Consider the following 6551-nt stretch of genomic DNA (forward strand, 5'->3'; position numbering starts at 1 on the left):
TAATTCACCTCTTCCATGGAAGGGTTCTCAGGATCATAAGCTTCTTCCTCAGATGAAGCATCCTTAGTACTGTTTGGTGCATTTTGCATTCCAGACAGACTTTGAGAAATCAAATTGACTTGTTGAGTCAATATCTTGTTCTGAGCCAATATGGCATTCAGAGTGTCAATCTCAAGAACTCCTTTCTTCTGACTAGTCCCATTGTTCACAGGATTCCTTTTAGAAGTGTACATGAATTGGTTATTTGCAACCATTTCAATCAGTTCTTGAGCCTCAGTAGGCGTCTTCTTCAGATGAAGAGATCCTCCAGCAGAGCTATCCAAAGACATCTTGGATAGTTCAGAGAGACCATCATAGAAAATACCTATGATGCTCCATTCAGAAAGCATGTCTGAGGGACATCTTCTGATTAATTGTTTGTATCTTTCCCAAGCTTCATAGAGGGATTCTCCATCCTTCTGTCTGAAGGTTTGGACTTCCACTCTAAGCTTACTCCATCTTTGTGGTGGAAAGAACTTTGCCAAGAAGGCATTGACTAGCTTTTCCCAGGAGTCCAGGCTTTCTTTAGGTTGGGAATCCAACCATATTCTAGCTCTGTCTCTCACAGCAAAAGGGAATAGCATCAGTCTATAGACCTCAGGGTTAACCCCATTAGTCTTGACTGTGTCACAGATTTGCAAGAATTCAGCTAAAAACTGATGAGGATCTTCCATTGGAAGTCCATGGAACTTGCAATTCTGTTGCATTAGAGAAACTAATTGAGGCTTAAGCTCAAAGTTGTTTGCTCCAATGGCAGGGATAGAGATGCTTCTCCCATAGAAATCAGGAGTAGGTGCAGTAAAGTCACCAAGCACCTTCCTTGCATTGTTGGCATTGTTGTTGTTTTCGGCGGCCATTTGTTCTTCTTCCTTGAAGAATTCGGTCAGGTGCTCTAAAGAGAGTTGTGCCTTGGCTTCTCTTAGCTTTCGCTTCAAGGTTCTCTCAGGTTCAGGGTCAGCTTCAACAAGAATGCCTTTGTCTCTGCTCCTGCTCATATGAAAGAGAAAAGAAACAGAAAGTGTGGAATCCTCTATGTCACAGTATAGAGATTCCTTGAGATGTCAGAGGAAAAGAGAAATAGAAAGAAGAAGGAGAAGGAGAATTCGAACTTTACTTAGATAAGGTTCGAATTGTGCATTAAGAAGGAGTGGTACTCCATAAATAGAAGGATGTGGGAAGGAGGGAAGTAATTTTTCGAAAATTAGTTAAAATATTTTGAAAACATTTTTGAAAAACACTAATTGATTTTCGAAAATAAAAGTGGAAAAGAAATCAAGTGATTTTTGAAAAAGATTTTTAAATTAGAAGTCAAAAAGATTTGATTGAAAACTATTTTGAAAAAGATGTGGTTAAAAAGATTTAATTGAAAAGTTATGGTTTTAAAAAGATGTGATTGAGAAGATATGATTTGAAAACAATTTGAAAAAGATTTGATTTTAAAAAATTAATGACTTGCCTAACAAGAAAAGATATGATTCAAACATAAAACCTTCCTCAACAGAAAAGGCAACAATTTTTGAGATGTTCAATCAAATCATTAATTGTTAGTAAGTATCTTTTAAAAAGGAAAGAAATTGATTTTGAAAACATTTGATTGAAAAGATTTGATTTGAAAAAGATTTGATTTTGAAAAACTAAGAAAATTGATTTGAAAACAAAATCTTCCCCCTAGCACCATCCTGGCGTTAAACGCCCAGAATGGTATACATTCTGGCGTTTAACGCCCAAAATGCTACCTCTTTGGGCGTTAAACGCCCAACCAGGTGCCCTGGCTGGCGTTTAAACGCCAGTCTGCCTTCTTCACTGGGCATTTTTGAATGCTCAGCTTTTTCTGTATAATTCTTCTGCAGTATGTTCTGAATCTTCAATTCTTTGTATCATTGACTTGAAAAGACACAAATTAAAAATATTTTTGGATTTTTTTATAATCAAAATGCAAAATGAACCAATTAACAATGCATGCAAGACACCAAACTTAGCAGTTTGTATACTACTGACACTAACAATATGAGAATGCATATGAGACACACAAAATACTTCAAGTCAATAGAATTCAAAGATCAAAACAAAGAAATATATGCATGGATTCGAAAATTATAACAAAAACATGCATTTGACACCAAACTTAGGATGAGACACTAAACTTATGCAAGAAACATCAAATATTTTTGGTCTTTTTGGTTTTGTAAATTTTTTTGTGTTTTTCGAAAATTAAGTAGGAAAAGGTATCAAAATTCTTAATGAGAATTCCAGGAATCAGTGCAGTGCTAGTCTAAGACTCCGGTCCAGGAATTAGACATGGCTTCACAGCCAGCCAAGCTTTTAAAGAAAGCTTCGGTCCAAAACACTAGACATGACCAAAGGTCAGCCAAATCTTAGCAGATCACTGCTCCAAGAGCAAAATTGATGAGAATCAACAAGCTCTTGTGGTGATAAGTTGAAACCTCGGTCCAATCAGATTAGACATGGCTTCTCAGCCAGCCAGATTTCAACAAATCATCATGAAACTCTAGAATTCATCTTCAAGAATTCGAAAAAAAAAATTAATACCTAATCTAAGCAACAAGATGAACCGTCAGTTGTCCAGCCTAAACAATCCGGGCAATAACACCAAGAACTTGATGTTGTTGCCGGATCTTGGCACTGATGTTACCAAAAGCTTGCTCAAAACTTGAACAATCCCCGGCACGGCGCCAAAACTTGGTGCGCGAAATTGTGAACAATACTTTTTCACAACTCAAATAATCCCCGGTAATGGCTCCAAGAACTTGGTGGCTCAATACCATGGCATTACACAACTTCGCACAACTAACCAGCAAGTGCACTGGGTCGTCAAGTAATAAACCTTACGTGAGTAAGGGTCGATCCCACGGAGATTGTTAGCATTGAAGCAAGCTATGGTCATCTTGTAAATCTTAGTCAGGCAAACTCAGATGTATATGGTGATGAACGAAAATAACATAAAAGATAGGATAGGGATACTTATGTATATCATTGGTGTAAGAGCTTCAGACAAGTGTATGAAGATGCCTTCCCTTCCGTCTCTCTGCTTTCCTAATGTCTTCATCCAATCCTTTCTTACTCCTTTCCATGGCAAGCTCGTGTAGGGTTTCACTGTTGTCAGCAGCTACCTCCCATCCGCGCAGTGAAAGCTAATGCACACACTCTGTCACAGTGCTGCCAATCACCGGTTTGGTTCCCTCCCCTACCGGAATAGAATAACTCTTTTGCGTCTGTCACTAACGCCCAGTAGGTTACAGGTTTGAAGCACGTCACAGTCATTCAATCATTGAATCCTACTCAGAATACCACAGACAAGGTTAGACCTTCCGGATTCTCTTGAATGCTGCCATCAGTTCTTGCCTATACCACGAAGATTCCGAAGAATCCAAGAGATACTCACTAAGCCTCAGATGCTTGTAGAACAAGAATGGTTGTCAGTCACCTTGTTCATGGGTGAGAATGGTGATGGGCGTCAATCATCACCTTCATCAGGTTGAAGAACAAGTGATCTTGGTAAAAGAACAAGCGGAATTGAATGGAAGAACAATAGTAATTGCATTAATACTCGAGGTACAGCAGAGCTCCACACCTTAATCTATGGTGTGTAGAAACTCCACCGTTGAAAATACATAAGCATAAGGTCTAGGCATGGCCGAATGGCCAGCCTCCCAATGATCTAAGATAGCATAAAACTCAAAGATAGCTACCAAGATGTCCTTCTTATAGAAAACTAGTACATAGATGAGTAAATGACATAAAAATCCACTTCCGGGCCCACTTGGTGTGTGCTTGGGCTGAGCAATGAAGAAATTTCGTGTAGAGACTCTCCTTGGAGTTAAACGCCATCTTTAGTGCCAGTTTGGGCGTTTAACTCCCATTTGGGTGCCAGTTCCAGCGTTTAACGCTGGGATTTCTTGAGGTGACTTTGAACGCCGGTTTGGGCCATCAAATCTTGGGCAAAGTATGGACTATCATATATTGCTGGAAAGCCCAGGATGTCTACTTTCCAACGCCGTTGAGAGCGCGCCAATTGGGCTTCTGTAGCTCCAAAAATTCCGCTTCGAGTGCAGGGAGGTCAGAATCCAACAGCATCTGCAGTCCTTTTGAGTCTCTGGATCAGATTTTTGCTCAGGTCCCTCAATTTCAGCCAGAAAATACCTGAAATCACAGAAAAACACACAAACTCATAGTAAAGTCCAGAAAAGTGAATTTTAACTAAAAACTAATAAAAATATACTAAAAACTAACTAGATCATATCAAAAATCTACTAAAAACAATGCCAAAAAGTATACAAATCATCCGCTCATCACTCATTAAGAATTTTGATACCTTTTCCTACTTAATTTTCGAAAAACACAAAAAAATTACAAAACCATAAAAAGACCAAAAAAATTTGATGTTTCTTGCATAAGTTTAGTGTCTCATCCTAAGTTTGGTGTCAAATGCATGTTTTTGTTATAATTTTCGAATCCATGCATATATTTCTTTGTTTTGATCTTTGAATTCTATTGACTTGAAGTATTTTGTGTGTCTCATATGCATTCTCATATTGTTAGTGTTAGTAGTATACAAACTGCTAAGTTTGGTGTCTTGCATGCATTGTTATTTGATTCATTTTGCATTTTGATTATTAAAAATCCAAAAAATATTTTTTAATTTGTGTCTTTTCAAGTCAATGATACAAAGAATTGAAGATTCAGAACATACTGCAGAGGAATTACACAGAAAAAGCTGAGCATTCAAAAATGCCCAGTGAAGAAGGCAGACTGGCGTTTAAACGCCAGCCAGGGCACCTGGTTGGGCGTTTAACGCCCAAAAAGGTAGCATTTTGGGCGTTAAATGCCAGAATGTATACCATTCTGGGCGTTTAACGCCAGGATGGTGCTAGGGGGAAGATTTTGTTTTCAAAATCAATTTTTTTTCAAGTTTTCAAAGTTTTTCAAAACCAAATCTTTTTCAAATCATATCTTTTCAATCAAATGTTTTCAAAATTAATTTCTTTCCTTTTTCAAAGATACTTACTAACAATTAATGATTTGATTCAAAATTTCAAGATTGTTACCTTTTCTGTTGAGAAAGGTTTAATGTTTGAATCATATCTTTTCTTGTTAGGCAAGTCATTAATTTTTAAAATCATATCTTTTTTTTGTTCATATCTTTTAAAATTGTTTTCAAATCATATCTTCTCAATCACATCTTTTTAAAACCATAACTTTTCAATTAAATCTTTTTAACCACATCTTTTTCAAAATAGTTTTCAATCAAATCTTTTTAATTTCTAATTTCAAAATCTTTTTCAAAAATCACTTGATTTCTTTTCCACTTTGATTTTCGAAAATCAATTAATGTTTTTCAAAAATGTTTTCAAAATATTTTAATGAATTTTCGAAAATTCTCTTCCCTCCTTCCCACATCCTTCTATTTATGGAGTACCACTCCTTCTAAATGCACAATTCGAACCTTATCTAAGTAAAGTTCGAATTCTTCTTCTCCTTCTTCTTTCTATTTCTCTTTTCCTCTGACATTTCAAGGAATCTCTATACTGTGACATAGAGGATTCCACATTTTCTTTTTCTCTTCTCTTTCATATGAGCAGGAGCAGAGACAAAGGCATTCTTGTTGAAGCTGACCCTGAACCTGAGAGAACCTTGAAGCAAAAGCTAAGAGAAGCCAAGGCACAACTCTCTTTAGAGGACCTGACCGAATTCTTCAAGGAAGAAGAACACATGGCAGCCGAAAACAACAACAATGCCAACAATGCAAGGAAAGTGCTAGGTGACTTCACTGCACCTACTCCTGATTTCTATGGGAGAAGCATCTCTATCCCTGCCATTGGAGCAAACAACTTTGAGCTTAAGCCTCAATTAGTTTCTCTAATGCAACAGAATTGCAAGTTCCATGGACTTCCAATGGAAGATCCTCATCAGTTTTTAGCTGAATTCTTGCAAATCTGTGACACAGTCAAGACTAATGGGGTTAACCCTGAGGTCTATAGACTGATGCTATTCCCTTTTGCTGTGAGAGACAGAGCTAGAATATGGTTGGACTCCCAACCTAAAGAAAGCCTGGACTCTTGGGAAAAGCTAGTCAATGCCTTCTTGGCAAAGTTCTTTCCACCACAAAGATGGAGTAAGCTTAGAGTGGAAGTCCAACCTTCAGACAGAAGGATGGAGAATCCCTCTATGAAGCTTGGGAAAGATACAAACAATTAATCAGAAGATGTCCCTCAGACATGCTTTCTGAATGGAGCATCATAGGTATCTTCTATGATGGTCTCTCTGAACTATCCAAGATGTCTTTGGATAGCTCTGCTGGAGGATCTCTTCATCTGAAGAAGACGCCTGCAGAAGCTCAAGAATTGATTGAAATGGTTGCAAATAACCAATTCATGTACACTTCTGAAAGGAATCCTGTGAACAATGGGACTAGTCAGAAGAAAGGAGTTCTTGAGATTGACACTCTGAATGCCATATTGGCTCAGAACAAGATATTGACTCAACAAGTCAAT

At 37.6% G+C, this 6551-nt stretch overlaps 2 non-coding genes across 2 annotated transcripts; one reads left to right on the plus strand and one right to left on the minus strand.

Moving 5' to 3' along the window:
• The first annotated feature begins 383 nt into the window (after nt 1-383).
• On the plus strand, nt 384-491 carry LOC130942539 (small nucleolar RNA R71). The gene has a single exon (XR_009071107.1). It is a non-coding gene; the product is annotated as a small nucleolar RNA R71 (small nucleolar RNA).
• Nucleotides 492-6174: 5683 nt separating this feature from the next.
• Nucleotides 6175-6281, minus strand: LOC130942632 (small nucleolar RNA R71). Its single transcript, XR_009071197.1, has one exon. It is a non-coding gene; the product is annotated as a small nucleolar RNA R71 (small nucleolar RNA).
• Between the last annotated feature and the right edge of the window lie 270 nt (nt 6282-6551).

The sequence above is a fragment of the Arachis stenosperma genome, chromosome 7 (assembly GCF_014773155.1).
Source record: "Arachis stenosperma cultivar V10309 chromosome 7, arast.V10309.gnm1.PFL2, whole genome shotgun sequence".
Lineage (NCBI taxonomy): Eukaryota > Viridiplantae > Streptophyta > Magnoliopsida > Fabales > Fabaceae > Arachis > Arachis stenosperma.